Source organism: Pezoporus wallicus, unplaced genomic scaffold (genome assembly GCF_028554395.1).
Source record: "Pezoporus wallicus isolate ANWC-B61680 ecotype Strahan unplaced genomic scaffold, APGP_CSIRO_Pwel_v1 contig_16, whole genome shotgun sequence".
NCBI lineage: Eukaryota > Metazoa > Chordata > Aves > Psittaciformes > Psittacidae > Pezoporus > Pezoporus wallicus.
In genome coordinates this window covers 3,983,480-4,003,938 of record NW_026641478.1, presented here as the reverse complement: position 1 = coordinate 4,003,938, position 20,459 = coordinate 3,983,480, and the positions used below count along the sequence as shown (strand labels likewise).

Sequence of the window (20,459 nt, the reverse complement as noted above, 5' to 3'; positions counted from 1 at the left end):
TCTTTACTCAGACCAATTCATAATGAAATAAAAGAGATACATTGAATTAGATAATTTCCCTTCAAAAGGACTAAACACCACTGTATAAGGAATTACTTAGGAAGCTATCCCAGAGCTGTGTAAAATGCAGTGTTGGGAAACTGAGCATCTGTGGTTTTATATTTCAGGGATGATGCAAGATTTTTCAACCTTTAAATTACAGCTTGTGCAAGCAGTACTCTGTTACTTAACTCTAACAGATTTGCAGATGTGTCCATCTCCAAGGTAATGGGCATTGCATTTCTGTCATTCAAAAGGCTGAGATTCAAAGTAAAATCAAAGAATGAATTAATCCTACCCTCTCATTCTCTAAAAGGTTCTAAACATCAGTTGGAGGGATTCTAGCAAAAATGATTATAATAGATTTTTAAACAGATACTCTTTAAAGGGTTTACAGAAAAAGTAAGAATTATTCATCTCTATTTTAGAAAAAAAAAAAAGACACAAGAGGGCTTTACTTGAACTAGTTATACAGGCAATCACTGTCAAAGCTCAGTATAAATCTGGTCCAAGGTCTAGGCCTTACTGTTACCTCCCTCCCCCCCCTCTGCCTAGCCCATGAAAAATTCCAATACGAGAGGATAGACAGAAGGAAAGAAGGGAAGAAGGAAGGGAAGAAAGGGAGGAAGAAAAGGGAAGATTGGCTCTGGAAGGTAAGAGCTGATAATATTTTATGATAAGATTAATATACTTTTTTTTTGTTGAACATAAAACTTACAAAAAGCTGCATACGTTTATAACTGATAATATCTGCAGTGATGCAAGCTAAAATAACAGTTCTTTCTCAGGAATGAAGGCTGAGTTCAATGAAAGGATAAAACATAATGTGTGTACAACCACTGGGAAACACCGACTGGCATTTTCCCTTTTGACCTGACACGACAGTGTTACATTCCAATGGGAAACATTGCCAAGTCTCAGTTCAGCATAAAAACATCAAGGAAAATATTCTGTAGCAAACAAACAGAACTAAAAATTGTTTCAGTAAAAAGGAGTCATGCTTAGAGCCAACAGCATCTCTGAAAGTCTGTTTATTGTGTTGCCTCAAATCCGACAGGCCCATGATGAATTAAATGAACTACAATTAAAAGAAGTGTTTGGAGTGAACTAGAAACGCTTTGTTTCCTTTTTTCACACTAGGACTCAGCTGATTTCATACCTCATCACAAGATGCAAAGATGTGACTCTGCTCTACTTACTGCATGACAAAAAAAGGCCATGATAAAATTAGAAATAGAAATCTTAGAAATGTAATATTATGCAAGTTGCTCCTTAATACAGTAAAAAGAATTTTTTGTGCAATTCAGCTTCGTGATTTGGAGCTTGTGGCTGTCAGTTTACAGGAATAAATCTCAAAGGAGAGCCAGGTTTGTGTGCGGCTAAGATAGACTGCTGCCTCAGCTCTCTTAATGATCTCATTGCATTGGATTGGAAAAATTAGGCTATTAATTTTTCTCCGAAATAAAGAAAATAGTATCTCTTGTAAACACAAAAGATTTTGCCAGTTTTTCGAAGGTGTTAGTTGAAATGAATCTTCTGAAAATGAACCTCTCTTCAGTGCTGTTTTTCCTGCTGAATAAAAATTTTCAGACTCTCCTCTGTAAAACTCTGATCCTTAAGACATGTTTTATTTCCCAGAAATGACAGAGAATAAAACCACTGTCTATAAAAAAAAAGAAGCACCACTATCACTGTCCCTGTACAGCAAACTCAGACTTCTCTCCTGAGTAGAGAAGGGTACACTGAAGTGCTTTCCCAAGGGTCCCCACCTCACTTGTACTGACATTTCATGGGCTGGAAGGGGAGGGATGAAGATTCTCCACTTGGAGGTGCTCCACCAGCTCCAGAGGAAACTGTGGATCCCGTATGACATCCAGGAATATCCTTAAAAAGAAATCCACCTGGTTATTATGTCTATAGTGGCAAACTGACAGACCCTGACACTGCTATTTTGCCATCTATTGTTAAACAGCTAAAACAGGCCTTGGTATGGTTCTGGCTCTGACCAGCTAGCAAACCAATAAACAAACCTTCAGCATATATCCAGGGTTAGAAAAGGCTGGGGACTATTTCCCAATAGGTAGCTTAGATGTAGCAAGCTTGTTTATGAGACTTCAGTAGTACGAACAAGACTGTTCTACACCAGCTGGCCAGGGGACTGAAGCATGGGTTCTGGCACTGCTGAATTTACAAGTACAGGAGTTGTTCTTGTGTCTCATGTGTTGATGGGACAAAATCCGTAATGTTTACTGCTAGGAATGGGATGAAATCAGTATGACTGCTAACATTAATAGCACTTGTGGAAGGGCCAAGAGACTTAGAGAGGTGAAAAAAAAGACCCAGTTTATATCCTGTAGGTCTGTAAGGGCCAATGGTGATTTCAGTAGTGATGAAAGCAGATGGAGTGAATGGATGTGCTGTTCTGAGGAGAGAGAGGAAACAGCGTCCCCTGATTCCCCCCACCTCTGGGCATTTTGGACATTTAAAAGTCTCAGGACTTTTTTTGTCCCACAGTGTTTGCAGATGTGGGAAATTTTTCAGATTTGAGACTTATTTTTTAACGTTCCTTTCTATTTTGGTAAAGTAGCTTTCCATGCCTTTGGGAAATGTTTGTATTATAGCAAGCTAAGGTGAGGTTTCCAAGTCATGAACCTTTGTTATAAATTTAAAATACTGAGTAAACACTCCCAAATTTGCCACTTTTTAAACAAACTATTGTGATATATCAAGGGCTAATCAAGCAGAATGGAAATGAGTGAATGCATATCTATTAGATCTGCACTCTTTAAAATCCTTAAAAATAGATTTACAACTTGTAGACAAAGTTGACCAGCAAATTCAGTAGCAAAAATAAACCCACTTTAATAATTTGAATTTCCTGGAAGTGTTAACCTCCTCTCAAGCTGCAGTTAGAAATCCTAAGCAGTCAGGATGGCAAATTCTAATAATTGCTTTTTCTCCAAGAAGAGAGAGTAATTTTGTATCATTACGGCTTTTTGAGATTATTCAATTGGCCAGGTTAAAAACCTGCTTCCATTCCCTTCAAAATTACTTTGAAACAAATAAAGTTTCTTTCAATTGCACTTGTAAACGAAGAAAAAACGTATTTAGACTCATTAGTTTTAAATTCCTTCCCTCTATTATTCTTACCACAACTAAGTCAAAAGAAGATATTAAACACTGTCCCTTCTTTAGGAATTCATTAAAACAGATTAAATGCTCGGTTTTGACTGTTTCTCTCATTTAATTAGTAGATAAATTTAGTTTTGGTATACACTGAATCACTAAAGCATATTAACAGCTATTTCAACAAGGTGTTAATTTAAACCCCCAAATAGAAAACATTTTGCATGTCCCTGAGCCAAAACTGATGTGGATATTTTCCTTTTAAATAGAGTGAGCTAAATTGAACGTTGATTTTATCTTACATCTACTTTCACTAAAGCTTCTACATTTCCTGTACTAACCTGTTCAGCAATGACATTTTCACTAATAAATAACACACTAGATTCCAATGAAAGATAAAAGATCTTAAATAATTTCTTACTGCAGTATGACATAATTGCTTCACCCATTAACTCCTCACCATATCTTGATTAAAATGCCACACCTATGTAACAACTCATAACAACATTATACAGAACAGACATATCTAGGGAATGAAGGTCCCCCTAAGCAATTTTTGTTTCCAGCAGGAGTCTCAAGAAATTATCATTTTAGTAGAGATATCTTGAATGTGGGTTTAAGATGGTCAGAGGAGAGAAACATCTATGTCCTAGTTTGTTGGTGTCACTTGTTGTGGCACCGGCTGTCCTGGTGGCAGCACTGCTTTTGAACTCAGCTCTACAAGGACGCCTTCCCACTGCACCACGGAACAGGGTTGATCCTGACAAGTCTGAATCAACTAATGAGTTCATACCACAGCAAGCCGAGCTATGGAATGACATCAGACTACAAGGTGCCAAGTACCACAGATACACCAGAGATGTGAATGTGAAGTGAAAGATGAACAGAAAGACATCCTTCAGAACTACTTTTCTTCCTACCTAAAAGCGGCTGGGGTGGAAGCAGCACTGTGACAGAGCGTATGCCTCTGTACCGAACACTGCAACACTGAAAAGGCACCTTCTGGTTTGGTTTTAACATCCTTTATACGTGTTGATTTTCCATACATATCCCAAGTGTCACACCAACTATAACCTTACACTTCTCATCTGCTTCACCTCCTCAAGGGGTCCCAATCCAGTAACTGATCAGAAAATTAATCTAACTGCAATAAAGTGAGGTTCCATAAAAATAGCAATTGAAACTTGCAATTTTTCTTCATGTACTCTCCAAAGGCAAAGATGATGATGGAGTTACCCACCCTGAGTCAAACTACATAAAAATTAGAGCACTCACCAGGACCTGGGACATAGTTCCACTTCCCTCCTGAGCCTGATGGAGGCTCAAATCTGCATCTCCCATCTCTGAAAAGGTAACCAAACTGCTGGGCTAAGGGTCATGCAGAGAAATGAAAAACTGGCAGTGTTGCACAGTATCACAGCTCCAAACACTAGAAGAAGGAGTTTCTGAATCCAGAGCAGCTTCATAGTGAAAGGGTTTATCTAGGAGGTGGAGAAGGTGGGTTTGACCTCTGACTCCCTTAGACCTAAAGCAGAGGAGGAGCCTGAATCTCAGTTTCTTAGTGCTTGGTTATGTGATGAAACGATAAAAAAGGGAATGCCTCTAGGAGGTGAATCTTAGTGGTGAATCTTATCACAAATAGTAGAGGTAGTTTTTCCAGACAGCATGAGAGGACTTCAGATTTAATTTCTAAGCCAGCAGTGTCTCTGCTGTCTGCTCCCGGCTCAGACCACTGACTACTCTGGATCCCTTACTGAGGCATTTCACTGCTTAGATAGACTACACAGAGAACATTAGATCAACCAGCATGCCTGAAATGCAGGTATTTTGCTATCTTCATGCCTGGGTTCCTAAGACCTGGATTCATCTTATGTCTCTGGGCATTTAACTGATGTGCCTAGAGGTTTTTGGTAGTCTATTAAGAGCCTGGGCTCTAGAAAGTGTCTCAAGTCTGAATTACTATCTGTAGATGCCCCTGGGAACCCATTAGACTTCCCAGACTTAGGTGCATGCCTAACCTCACACACTCCATCTCTAAGAGAAGCAAGACACCAAAGCAATTGCCTGCCTTGGTTTGCAGATGAATCAGCTACAGTTGCAGAACCCAGAAGAGAACTACTGTGTGCTCCAGCAGCTCTCCCCTACTGGGCAATTAGGAATAAAGGACTGCAGAGCATGCTAACTTATCTCCCACTGCTGATTAGGTTGCTGACAGAACTTGTTTCCTAATTTAGGTATTCTAAGAGGCCAAAAGAGAAATAGGATGAATAGGCGCCTTTGTATTTATCAGATCTAGTCCTGCACTGGATTATATCACTTGAATCTGTATCACAGAATTTTCTATATTTCCCTGCCTGGTACATGAACAAATATTTCAAGCTGCTGGAAGGACTGTGTTTTGTTCTTTTGCTTATGTAAAATATAATAATTTATGTATATACATAGATGTGAGTCAGAGACCCATTCTTCTGTTTATAATGTACAATGTGATTTTAAAAAATGCATTAATTTATTTATAATTATTATATTCTTGAGCTGAAAGACAAAGGATTAATGGAAAGTATTTACTGATGGTATGTGACATCAAAAGTGACTGGTTGTAAGCAAGGTTAAAAAATATTCTGCTAACTTCATTCTATATTTTTCTTCAAATTCTAAAGGGTAAGAAGAAGGCTCCCTTAGAAAATTGTTTCTTTTCATGTGCTACCTGTTTTGAGTTGAAGATTCCAAAAGTTATTGCCTTACTAACAGGGAGCTACATTTTGGCCAAAGTGCAGCAAAAATTAAAGAGGTCATGGGCAAAACTTCATCTTATAAAAATTAATTGCAAGGACTTGTTCAAAGAAGTAGACTCTGACCAGTTGGATGACCCAAGCCTGCAAATTAAATTCCTTTACTGAAGAACAATTCACTTTTATTGCTCAGAATTATGAGGAAAACTAAATAAATTGTTAGATATCCCACAGCTCAGCTAGTGAGAACTTCGGAATTGCCATCAGGTACACTGAATGAGTTTGCTGAACTACCTGGCAGTGCAAATAAGACCACAGTGACACAATAGGCCTTGCACTGACTTTCCTTTTTTTATTATTTAATTTAATGGGAGCACTGTTGAGACTTGCAATTCCGCAGAGAGAAAAATAAGAATAATAAAAAAGGCTTTGCAATAAGAAACAAAGCACAAAAAGAACCATAGAGCACTTGCTGTGCCAAATCAGATAATGTAGTTGGCCTGGTGGTGTCATATCATGAAGTTCAAGTCTTGCTTTAAACGCTTGCTCAATGCAGAAGCACTATTACACTTAGAAAGTAATCTAAAACCTGCAGCACCTCAGTTGTCTAGGTAGAGACCTTTGAACAGCTTCAAAGGCATCAAGGGACTCCTGAACTGAAGTGCACAAAAGGGAGGCTTTAGTCCTTCCTTTGTTTTCTGCTCCCTCCTAGATTTTCCTCAGCTGAGGTACAAAGAAGGTGCAGAGCCTCATTCCGCCCCTCACAACTACCTCAATGAATCTTCTAGTAAGCACTTGTAGAACTTATCCCAGCCACAGTGCTGACACTGCAAAGTGTACTTACCACTCAGGGGTGGTTTTTTTTGCTTATCTAACTTCATCCTAGAAATTCTGCCTTTTAAAACATAGATATAATTCCATAGGATAATCAGATAAGGAATATTATTACCATTTCTTTTTATACTGAAATTAAATAAGCATGTCCTGGTCTGAATCTTACTAAATTATTTTTCTCCAAGTTTGGTGTTTATATATTTACATTCCATAGGCACATGGCAAACCACTGTAAACATTTATGGTCCTTTGAACAAGGAGACCTGAAAATTAGGAGAAAGTAGGTTTCCAGTATTGCAAGGAAGACTCTGAACACTTGCTTTCCTAAATGAAATGTGCCTATTCTCACTTTGAAGGCTTTCCAGGTGGTAAAAGTGAATTAAAGTACCTGGCAAACACAGGTTATGGGTACATCTGAGCTGTCAGCTGGGCTCACTCCTATTGCACATGTGCACATGCTGGGTCTTTCATGAGATGGAACAACTTGGTCTCCACCCAGCTAAAACTTGGAACTGACTCAATGATAAAATCATCTCAGGGCCTGCTTCAATAAGCATTATGGGTGGAAGTAAGCCAGCTCCCACCACCTCCACCTGGCCCAGCCTTCCAACACCATTCTACTAGGCAGTGAGCTGTCATAATATATAACTCCTTATGCAAACACACCCTTGGCATCACACACAAATACACTAGTGTTAGAGATGCCTGTGGGTAAGTGGCTGCAAGGGATAGCTGCTGCATCAGTGATAGCCAAGTGCTAGAATATGGCCAGGCTGCTCAAGGGGGTGTACAACAAGTTGTAAGATGAAATTCACTGATTGGATGACTGGGAATCCATCTCTGGAGCAGGTGGTAGTACCAACACAGACACAGTCATCCCTTTCTTGCTGGATCCTTACAGACAGAGGTTGTACACAAGCCAATCCCAGAAAGCCTGCAAGTGAGAGAAGCCTGGTGATGCCAACTAATGAAATTTATTTGAAGCTTGTTTCCTCCCAAGTCTTAGCTTGAGAACTAGTATCAGCTGGTCATGTACTGAATGCCTTGCTTACTTGATTGAGGGGAGGGTGTTGTTTTGTTTTTATTTTAATGACTGAGATGGCCTGTTCTGAATGCTGTAGATCAGGTTTGGTTAACTAGCATTGCTCCAGGGCTTCATGCTGTGTAGGGATTCCTGGGCTGCACAGCCTACTTCTTCTTTGGTGACTCCTCCCTAATTCATTGTCCACTTTCACCCCAGTGCCTATTTCTATTTTCTGTGCTTTTTGTGCTTTTGTCCAAATGCAGGTAATAACCTGCTTTTTCTAGGATCTGAAAACAACTTTGTTAGTTTTATCTACTCTTATTTCTAATTGGATTTTGCTCTTCTTTATGTCAACTCTGTGATAACCTGCAACACCCCATCTCATAAGAATACAAACACATTGTTCAAGGGTTAGGTTTTTTTTGGGGGTCATTAACAGCTATGATTAGATGATAACACTGAGCTCTACATAAGACTAGTAGACATCGTCTAAATTCAATACATTACTCAAAACTGGTACTCTGTAGCTTTATGAGATATTTTTCAACCTATGTAACAATTTATTGCAGAATTATTGCATTTGGAATAAATATTTAAAAGAATAAAAGATAACTTTTAAAATAGTTTATTAAAATCCACATGAGAACTATACCACTTTCTTCCTTTCACTCAGTAATATATTCCAGCAAACCCTTCACTGAATCATTAGTGTAATGTAAACCCACTGTGTGCAATGCTTTTCTTTTACTCTCTTTTATCTGTATAATTTTTTCAATATGCTAGTTCTGTCAGTAATGGAGGTTAAAACAGAACTAATTGAAATCCTTTTCAAAATGCCTTATGTCTTAATTTATTACTGAAAGGTAATCTTTTCTGATTTTGTCAATGAGATAGCTTACCCTGTTGGCATTTTAATTTAACTCAAATTTCTAAGCTGTTCTTGTTTTTACAATGTTTATAAATTTGGTGGTGGGGTGCGGGGGGGGGTGGGGTGGTATTTGGAAGCTTTGAAGCAGTCCTTGCCCCTGCCTCAACACTCTGAGCAGCTCTCTCTAAACTTTTATGGCTGTCCTTGCTATTTTACATTGTAGTTGCGGATCTCGGATTTCATGAAGAACTCATTCAATCTGTCCTGGTTTTGGCTGGGATAGAGTTGATTTTCTTCCTCGTAGCTTGTACAGTGCTATGCTTTGGCTGTAGTCTGAGAATAATGCTGATAACACACCAGCGTTTCAGTTGTTGTGAAGTACTGCTCATACTAGCTAAGTCAAGGACTCTTCAATTTCTCCTGCCCTGCCAGCAGAGGCACAAGAAGCTGAGTGGACACAGCCTGGACAGCTGAACCAAACTGGTCAAAGGGATATTGCAGAGCACCTGATGTCATGTCCAGTATATAAACTGGGGGGGGGGGGGGGGGGGGAAGGAGGGTGAAAGCTGGCTGGGAGCCAGATGATTTTATTAAATACAAATATTTTACTGTAACTGGATACATTTTTTCTCACTTTCTTCGCTCTGTAACACTATCATAAAGAAGAGGTTAAGAATCTCAGCATTCAAAGGATGGGTTAATATCTATATTCTAAACTTGTTTTCTAATCAGTCTTCAAAAGCCCATCCACGATGGTTTGTTATCCAGTGATTGCTAAATTACCTAAAATTCTCTCACAAGAAAATTATTTTGTTACTAAGTCTTTCATGCTCCTCGTACGCTATAATCAAAGTCTATTGAAACTTCTCTCATTTATCATTCATTTTATCTTTCCCGAGGCATCTTCCCAGCCAGGCTTTACTTTCACTTCACATATCATTAGCAGTGCACATGACCATGCTATTCTCTGTGTCTTGCACCACCTGCTTTCTCCTGCGTTGTTTAGCCAACTGTAATAAAATGTAAAAGCCTGGAGTTACAAGAAGCTGTTGCTGACCTTCTGTATTGGTAGGTTCAAAACTAAGCATTAATGTTATAGTTGTGAGATACGCACAAGTCAGCAGCACAACTTGGTAAAAGATTCCAAAGATGGCCAACAGCATCTAGAGCTGCATTAACAGAACAGCCAGCATTTGTTAGACCACATGAATAATATTGTGTCCAATTTTGTCCAATTCTGTCCCTCAGTACAGAAGGCATCAATGAACTGGAACAAGTTCACTGAGGGCAACCAGGATGGTTGAAGCTGCACTTGCCCCATGAAGAGACACTGATGGGCTGGGGCTTGTTCAGCCTGGAGAAGAGATGGCTCTTGGGAAACTTGACAGCAGTCTCTGATACCTACAGGGGTGACAGGAAGGAGATGGAGCCAGGAGTTTCACAGCACTGCATGGCAGGAGAATGAGTGGCAGCAGGCATAAATTGGTTCAGGCAGGATATGAGGAAAACCTTTCCTCCCCATGAGGGCAGTCAGGCGTGGAGCTGGTTGTCTGGAAAGGTTGCGCCATCTCCATTCATGAAGGAGACAACTGAATAAAGCCCTGAACATTCTGGTCTGACCTCAGAGCTGGTATGCTTTGAGCAATAGGTTGGATTAAAGACCACCCAAAGTCCTCCCTGTCTGAATTATACTGTAATTCTATGATTACAAAGATTTGCCACAGACCAGTATTATCATGTAATATCATTGTCATAGATCCCCCTATTAAAATTGTTCAGACTTACCATTTAACTGGTTAGCAAAAAATACTAAACTTGTAATAGTAATAGCTGATGGTGAGATCTACAGCTCTCGCTCATTTCATATACTCTTTGCTATTGTGTAGAGACTCTAGAGCACATTCATGTTCTCGTTCTTTGCCTTCTGTCTCCTAGCAACTCCATCTGCTGCCTTATTTTGTATGTTGGAAGTACAAGTCAGATTTCCTTTTTTTTAGTTCAGGGAAAGCTGCTCCTTCCCTGCTTCCAACCTAGCTTAACACACAGTTTCATATTTTAGATACTGGAACGCCTTTTGCCCAAATAAAGTTCATTTAATTCTGCACTCTTTCATGACCAGACTCTCTTTTCCACAGATCTAGGTGAGTTCTTTACCCATGGCTTCTTGGCGACATAGGAATTCCAGTAACTATTAATATTGTCAGTTGTCTCCAAGACTCGTTAATCCACCTTGGGTTTGAAGGAATGTTTCTGTTGGTTTTTACCCCTATTGTTTGGTCTTTCATGAGCTATAATTAGACATTCTCTGGCATCCATAATTCACACAAATCTCTATTACTCATTCCCTGGCACATGACATAATTCCTTGCCAATATTTGTGGAACGCACTGTGAACTGAGTGGCACTGAGAAGTACGTAATAAAGAGTGCTTATCCTGTACATGCCTGTCAGTTACACACCCGTTAAATTTAACTCATCCAGCTCCACTATATTTGTATCCTTGACTACAAGCAATTAACCGTCACTGCAACATAATGTCTTATCCATCCAATGGATAAAACTTCATAGTATCGGGTGATGGATAGAAAAAAGGAGGGAAAAATCAGTCTGCACTTGGAGGAGACTCAAGAGAGCACATTTCACCTTTTCTTAAAACATTTGATAATTTGTACATAGAGGGGTGACTTTTATCCACAAAATAACAGGCTGATCCCAAGACTTCTTTGTGGCCTACAGAAACATCGTGATGACTTTCGTACATTTTCAATAGAGTTGAAGCTACCTTTTGTTTCAGAGGTCACTGGTTTCATAGTGTGAGTATTCCCCCTTCAATATCTTTAGTCCTTTTCATAGTGTGTAATTTGAATATTATTTAGTCATCTCTCCAAAGCTCCCCTGTTGATCTTTTAAACTACTTCAGGCATTGCCTTTTCTGATATCAGCAAAAATATTGTTGGGCTGCTCAGTTCTGGATTGGAGTTTATGCCTAAAATTTGGAAAGATGGATTGAGAGGGAAAAAATAGTATGTCTTTATTGAATCCAGGTTAGATTGTTCGCTAAAACAGAATCTAAAATGGGAAAGCTGCAAGTGCAGCAGCTAGAAAGAATTTTTGCTGGTGAACATTCATGAAATTTAAGCTTTATAAATCATCATTCCTAAGATTCTCTCTTTTGAGCTATAGGACTAAGTTGTAACACTGAAGCTATAGTGGTGTATGGATTATAGCAGTTTTAGGAGAACAGATTAAAAGGAAAACCAAACATCAAAGTGTGTAACAATATAGTAACCTTCCCTTATATACCCTTATAGTAACCTTAACTGCACAGACAGTTTAGCTGCAGTCCAGCCAAAATATTTGACTCCATTATATATGACTCCTAATAAGGAAGGGTGAGTTTCAAGAAAACCCACACAATAAAGGTGTCCAGGATTTTTATTTTTAAAACATTCCTAAGCATTAGTTAATGGCCAGTGGTGAGCAATACAGATGATTGCTGAGTTGGTATATAGGTTATGTACTCATCTATAAAACTCCACCTAATTCCAATATTCCCATGTGGAGACAAGCTCGAATATTGCCCATTGCCCCTTATGTCATTCTGGGGTCTATTGAGGTTGCAGTGAACAGAACCAATAATCATAGAATAGTTAGGGTTGGAAAGGACCTTAAGATCATATAGTTCCAACCCCCCTACCATGGGCAGGAACACCTTACACTAAACCATGCCACCCAAGGCTCTGTCCAACCTGGCCTTGAACACCACCAGGGATGGAGCATTCACAGCTTCCCTGGGCAACCCATTCCAGTGCTTCACCACCCTCACAGTAAAGGACCCCCTCCTTATATCCAATCTAAACTTCCCCTGTTTAATGTTTAACCTGTTACCCCTTGTCCCATTACTACAGTCCCTAATGAAGAGTCCCTCCCCAGGTACAAATCCCCTAGAAAGAAAACAAGCATGGGATACAATATATTGGAGTGTTAACTCCTGTAGTTGCCATTAGCAACAACAAAATTAACATGTAAAAAGGATATAATAAAGTATATATTTATTTTAATTGAGAGAGAATAGATCATTTTTAAAATAAACAATCTTAGCAGGAAAAAAGATGTAATGAAAATATGATCTTTTTAAGATTTCTTTTTTAATTTGCCCAGCTGCAGTCTTCTGCCATAGTGATCAAAAAAAAAAACAACATTAAATACTAGGCAGCTGACACTTAAATCATATGTATCTTCTAGTTCTCAGCTCAGCATCTGCTACATCATTTCACTGACTTGAAAGTGTCTGAGAAGAGAGACCAAGGTTTAGAAAAATGCATGTTTTAAATGGAAAGCTTTTTTTTTTTTTATGACAAAAGACTACGGGCCACATTTCATTGCTACTACACAGTAGGACATTCTGAAACTCACATTTTAATAGAAAGAAAAAACTATCTCTACAATAGCAATTTGGAGGCAATGGCTACAGGAAAAAGAAACTTGACTAGAACATGTGAATTTTCATTATCAGTGAAAATGAGCATATCCCTTTTTCCAAAAGAAGTAGTAGTGCAGACAAGCTGTTTCTGAGTGGGTAACACCCTTAGGTACCTCCAGAAATGAGTTCAGGGAACCAGTTATCGTTCCTATGTTGCACTGATTCTCAGTGCCGGAGAAGAGTTGTTATTTCAGGGGTTTCCTCCTTAAAGTGAAAGGGCATGATTCTTTTCATATACCTATGGAAATCAGGGGATCAAAACAATACAGTAATGTCAGCATTAAGGAAGTAAAGGATAAGAGACAAGAGCTTGAATATTGCTTTCTTTATTATCCCTTTAATTAAAAGGATTAGAGTTAATTAGCCCAGCCTGTAGTGAAATTAAGATATTCCATGCATATACTATTTAACCTTTCTATTATCTTTCTCTAGGTTTTCTCTCTATCTGTCAGGGTTTCTATAAAGGAGCATATTAGATGACTTTGGCCCACATCATTAGAAAAATCAATACATTTTATTTTAGAATCAGATCAAAACACTGTAGCTCAAAAAATCAGAACTGTAAAGCCTATTTAAAGCCTTTCCTCTGCTGGGGGAAGTTATACATTTTTCAAAGCACTTTATAAACCTCAGTACTAGATTTCAAAAACATTGAAGAACTAAAATCCTATTAAAGCCGTACTGATAACCACTAGACCCTGGATGTCCACATGCCTAAGCAACACGTACTCCCTGTCTCTATTTTGAACGGGTTCAGCCAAAACTGTTTTGCCATAGAGAGAGCTAACCCTAAGCAGTGTGGATTTCAGCCAGTCCATGCCATTGGACTCCAAGGCCAGCCAAAATTCGACCCCATTTGACCCCAAATGCCATTTGACCCCAAACCCAGCAATCAGTACTTCACAAAACAGACATATTCAATGAGACTAGAATTTAGAGGCTGGCTCTCAGCCCCAGAATGGGATGAAGTGATGTGATTCCTTTCCTACAGAAGTGCTCACAGGCTAATGATGCACATGCTAACTAGTCCAATATTATCAGCATATCAGTTTTCACAGAGATTTTCCTAAAACTGATGAATTTACTGAGGCAAAAGAATAGAGATCCTTTTTCTTCCTCCAAAACTCCTGTCGAAAAAGAGCAGTACCCTTGTTTGGCTGTTTTTCTAGCCAGACAAGGAGAGGTTTGGTCACACCTGAAGCAAGTGCCTCTCTCCAGTCAGAATTCATCACTGGGAAGAATTTTAATTTATAACTGATTGTTATAAATTAAAAGCATGTCTCAAAAGTCATTCCCATTTCTTAAAAAATTGCTGGAGGGTAATGGAGTTGTGTTAGGTGATTTTGGCTGCATTTTCCACATTTATCAAAACCATTTCCATTTCTTAGACAGTAAGAAGGTCGTCCTGGAAAAGAGGGAATACTCTCAATCCTTCCTGCTGAATAAAACAATTACAATGTGGCAGGGAGTGGCAGACAGCACAAAAAGAAAACCTGGTCTCCAATTATGTTTGTTATTCTAGATCCTAGTTTAATGCAGGTACTTCATGTAACCCAGTGTTAAATTACTATCTTTTTTAAGATTACTTTTCCCCCATATTTCTTACTGACCAGTTGTAGTAGCTCTTTATTTGGCTTGCTGGGGTTTTATGCTCCCCATTCATAAGGCCTAATTCTACACAGACATGCACATGCACATGTACACATAAATACATACACAAACACCAAAATACCTGGTGTGCTACAGAGGGATTTCACTGGGCAGCAATGTCCTTCCAGGCATGTATTGTAACAGCGCATTTTGCTGTGAATCCAGACCAGCTGTAGGAAGCTAGTTAGGTGTTTTTCAACATGTTAGTCACGTTGCTTGGTTACAACACATAATATTTAAGAACTTGAACACGATAGACCTAAGTAACCTGGTGCAAGAAATCATCTAAAAAAGAAAATCCTGTCCATCCTACCACAGAACCCCTGTTTTGGACAAATACAGACTAAATTCTACAGAAGATTGCATTTTTGCCGCTCACTTCGATAAAACAGGCTTTTCGTGTTACACTCTTGTTGACAATTCGCCCAGTTTGAACAGTAAACATGACAACTACTTTCGGAAAAAGGTGAATTTGCACATTGATTTGAAAACTGTGAAGCACAAAGTCCTTTCCAAAAATATCTGAGGGTTTTTGCTCTCAGTGTGGCAGGACTTATTATTCCTTTTCTCGTGATCTCTCTTCTGCCATTAAATGACACCTGGGAATAAGAATTCAGTTTTGCAGTGCTAAATAAAAACCAACGATAAGGAATATAAGATCCTCAGTTTTGACAGATTACTTTTATAGGATTAATTTATTAGGTTTCCCTAATGAAATATCAGTACGCTACACACTTAACAAGGATGTTCATAATCATTCAAATATTGATCCAAACCTCTGTCTGTTGCTATGATACTGCATTCATATTCCCATTTAGGTTATAAGAACATTTGCTCTGTTGTTTACTACAGAAAAAGGCAAGACAAAAAATGGTTAGTTTTATTTTCTCTCCTATTTAAGGAGAACCTAACCCAACTCATTATACCCCTCACCCTCCCTTTTATTAAAATTACAATGCTGAAGATCAGCATTGGGTGTGCCAGTTTATTTTTAACCTAGTTAATATAACATCGAAAATTACTAAATAAAAATTACACATAGGCTCATATGATGAGATATACGTGTCCGATAGAGAACCAGCTCAGAAATGGTTAATGATGGTTTTAATTTCCTCTTCTATCTGTGCCCAACCTGATAATTAAAAGCAGCTGGTAGAGGGGAGAGTTGGGGCGGGGGGGGGGGGGGGGAGGTGGGTGGTGGTGGTAGGTGTGAGGTTTGCCATACAGGTATTTTGTTGGTCTTGTGGGTTAAAAGGAAAATACGGGGAAAATGACTAAGTTGGGATGCTAAATAATAGGGGTCAGATAAGGTACTGCTTCCCTACCCCCTCCTGTTTTTTTAACCATTTCATTTGAAGCTTGCTCTCTGGTTTGAAGCAGGTTCTTGTACTGTTTCTCCTGTATGTTACCCTGCAACTATTTTAAGGTAAGATGGCCTATTTTGCGAGGGCTGGTGATGGAGCTGGTTTAGCCTGAAAATGTGTATCTTGTCCCTTACAGCCTTCTGTTCCTCCTGAGACTGAAATGTGTAGAGGACCATCTATAGCTATACAGTGTAGCTCTGGCTTTGCTGTGCTTTACCTTCTTTTCTTCTTCAGCAGGGTAGCCTTGGCTTTTTTTCTCTTTTCTACAATTTGGGTAACTCTGGAGAGTGAAAGGTATTAAGCAAAATAGTTGTTCAGATGACCACAGGAATGAGAAAAGTCTAAAAGGGAGCAGTGGTCTTGGAGAGGAAAGAGGGAGTTGTGCTTTTTCACAGCATTTCAACTTTTTTTCTGGATATCTATTGACCCTGTCTGTAGTTTCCTTAGAGCCCTACAGATCTTCCCCTACCCTCTCTTACCTTACCCCCATGGGATCGCACCAGCTTCCTGAAAACCTGCTTCTCCACATAAATTGTCTGTACTGCCAAAAAGGTTTGAGTTAATTCTGGTCCTTAGCCAGAAGGGAAGAGGTGGCCTTGGAGATAAGGCAGCAATGGACTAACAAGCATCACAGCGGAGAGAGGTCAAGCTGGACATATAATTGCCCAGATTATATGGTGGGCATCTGCAACCCCAAATTCCCTGTTGGATGGGGATTAATCCCTGAATTATATTGACAGGAGGCATTGTGGGTGCTTGTGATACGCACATGTAGAAGAGAACTTGTGGAGATTGTTGGAGTTCTCTGTAAACATAAAATTGAGTATTTCTCCAGTGACAGCACCAAGCAGTGTTGCAGGAGGACACTTAAGCTATGTAAGAAATAAGCCTGGGGAGTGAGGACTTCTACAGGAGTAGCAGTGCAGCCACCTGTTTTATGATCATACTTTCAGAACAAAGGTGCTGTCTAAAATGGAGAAATTTATTGTGTAACTCTTCTGGCATAACAGCATTAGCAATGGGTTGTTACACTGGTATGATTATGGGCTTCTACAAATGCACTTGTGAATTTTCCTGTGCAAACAAGCCTTATAGAGGGAAGTGCAGTATCTTTTATTGTTCCCCGATGAAAGAGTGAAATGCAAAAAGAGCAGTGCGCACAATCTGTCCTTTGAAAGGAAAACCAGCAGCTCTGAGTGTCCCTCTTCCTCTCAGGCAGACACAAAGGACTCAAAAGCAAGCCTGTTGTATGACTTCTTTAGTGTTCTCTGCCCCTCATGTTAATTGATGCATAGCACTGAGGAGGAACTAAATCCTGCTTGTTTTACTCAAGCAAATGATCCCATTGACTTGAATTAAGCTACCTGCGGGATTAGAAATAGAAGGATTAAGACCTTGGTGTAGCAAATTCATTTCACTCTTTTTTCAAATGCAAATAGTTGTCTCTCAACTGTCAGCTTGATTGCCTGTTGGTTGTTTTAGCGCAGTGAGGCCCTGATTCTGTTCCCTGATTGTGTCTCCTAAGCTGCTCTGTACCACAACCAGACTGCACAGAATAACTGGCAGGGCATTGGAACAATAGGCGCTCTAATAATTTTTTAAATATACATATATATATTTATATATAAATATATCTCAAAAAAAGACAGGAAAACTTTCTAACAGGGAATTTGTTTCATTAATTAGTTAAATCCCTGAGCTTCCAGTTTGCAGTGTGGTTTCAGACCTTGACTCCCTTTTATGTAGACAAGCTTTTGCTCACCTTTCTCCCCCTCTGTGATACTGAGAGATACTGATACTTGATATGCAGCATGGGAAGTCTCACATTATTTTACAACTGATGCAACCATCTTGTGAAACCACTTTGCAGCTCTTTCATTAGAACGTCTTCCCTGAGTTAAATACATTACACAGTGTTAACTATAACCAAGAACATATTTTGATCTGAAATGTCATTTTAATCTGTAATCTGTCATTTTAACAGACTTAATAGTTATTTTGGGCGGGACAGCATTGGCAATGTATTGTTGGGTTTTATTTAAATTATTTTAAAAATGCAGAACAAGAGTCTGTTACTATGTTTATCAGAAGTCTCCTAGTGTCTTGAAACTCTGCCAAATCATTCCTAATTGTATGATGCGTAACTTTTCTTTACCTTTACAGCAATGCTGAATCTTTCCTCAGCTTTTCTTCGATCATTTATTTGATCTGCCACGAAAGCTAAAGTTTAGCTTCTACTAAACAAAAAAAAAACACCAAAAAACCCAGAGCTACAAAAAACTAAATTCCTCACTTGGCCAATGTTAAAACTTTGTTAAAAAAAAAAATAAAATTAATGTTATGTTTCACTGCAAATTACTGCAAAATGAAAGCAGTGACATGCTATGATGTTATATATCATACCACGGAGTTGAGTTCTAAAGAGAAACAAATGAAAAGAGAAAAGGAGGAAAACCAAGAAAAAAAATAACTTAGTAAAGCACATATAAACGTTGAGGCTGTTTTTAAGAAAATATAATATGTATGTTGTCATTTAGAGTGTCTCAAAATTGTATTTTTAAATAATATGCTCTAAAATAGAGAACACTTCTCTACACTACAAAGCACTTTCGGCTTTGTAGCTGGATGAGTGACTACTGCCTGTATCCTTCTGAACTTAGAAATTATTTGAAAAATGGAGCTCATTAGAAGCAGCACATTCTGTGTAACCCTCAGAAACTGAGAGGTGCTCCACAGGGTGTTTGGATGTCAGGCTCACAGCTGCGTTTGCCTACCTGGATCCTCCAAAAGACAGTACCCCTGTGTATCTGCCATCTTACTCTTCTTATTGAAGAGTGAGAACTCAAAAGTTGGCATGCTTACCTGAAGCAATACTTCAGGTCCTCTTTCTGGAAGCTTTAATGTTGTTGGTTGTTTTAATGTCTTGCCAGTACAACCTTCCTGGTTTTGGGTTTATCATTAAATTGTCTCAACTTGGCAGTAAGACTCCTTTGAGGGAATGGAGCCAGTGCACCCCTCAGAAGATAGGAATCTAGGATGCCAAATCATCATCAAGTTTAATAAAAGAATAGGAAAGAAACAATAGATTATCTGTCAGCTCTAACTTTGCAGCAAGGAAGACTGTGGAGTGGGACATTTTATGCCCATGTGTTTTCTGCGAGAGCATTTACTGGACCAAGGGAGGAAAGCCAGGCAGTACTGGGGTTGTATTCAGCACAGTGCTGTCATGTGCATGGTCACATTTCCACAGCAATTTCCCTGTGTAGCAGGTGGAAGAACTGATCTTATGTGGGTGATCATTATTTCCTTCCTTGTGTTCACAATAGTACATGGATGCTATCGTGATTGTCAGCATTTACCAGCTGTGGGGAAAAAGAATGTCAAACACCTGGATCATTATTTATTATGATTGTAATTTGTAATGATATCTGTAACATTTGCAATTCATAACTCTTACTCCTGATTTGTTTCCTATCACGTGAAATAAAGCTATCAATCATAGTATTTATACACCACTGCTCTGGAAGAAAGTCTTGGGACTGTAATATTATTAGCATTGGTAATAATTCCTGTGACAGGTAAATATGAATTTATACTGACAGCAGGAGTAGCAACCTGTGAGAACCACTGAGGCTTTCACAGTTAAATTCCAAAATAAATTCCCCAATTCCTGTGTCTTTCCCTAACCTGTTAATGTCAATAACTACCAAAAAAAATTTTTTTAATGGATTATTATTTGTAATATTATATATAGGTATTCTCTGTGCTTTTGTGCTTATTTTTGCTTGAAACAGCATGCTGGTACTTAATGTAGACACCTGCTACTTTTAAGAAAAGAACAAAGGCTAGGTAATTTTTTACTACTTAAAAATTATATATGCTGTAATTAACAAAACATAAGCAAAAAGCTTCACATGCTACTCCCTAGAAATGATCTGTATTTTAAAATAACTTCAAGTGAAAATACAGAGACCATCTCATTTAACTTAACTGATTTGCAAACAGTCTTCAGGCACTGTGTTCCATCCTACATATTAAATTGGTCTTTTAAAATATTCAGAGATCTAAATTAAGTATTTGAAATAATTTCCATTTTGAGTCTCAAGATGAATACTAAAATCCCAAGGCAACTCAGTACTTTAAACTATACTTTAAATTTACTGATGACTTCTCAAAACTATGGTAATGCTTGGAACCTAAAACACAACCAAACATATTAATAATCTGACCTATATTTTAGAGGAAAAATTATAGACAGATAGTTGGTTGGCTTTTAGATTAATTTTATGAATGTCCTTCTCTTCCAGTTACAATCACAAAGAAGTTCTGCATCTGTCTT

General features: G+C 38.6%; 1 long non-coding RNA gene across 1 annotated transcript; it reads right to left on the bottom strand.

Moving 5' to 3' along the window:
• Positions 1-12,815: 12,815 nt before the first annotated feature.
• On the bottom strand, positions 12,816-15,454 carry LOC130607179 (uncharacterized). The gene is made up of 3 exons (XR_008974176.1): positions 14,839-15,454; positions 13,220-13,344; positions 12,816-12,914 (listed from the first exon to the last, which is right to left on the bottom strand). It is a non-coding gene; the product is annotated as an uncharacterized LOC130607179 (long non-coding RNA).
• Between the last annotated feature and the right edge of the window lie 5,005 nt (positions 15,455-20,459).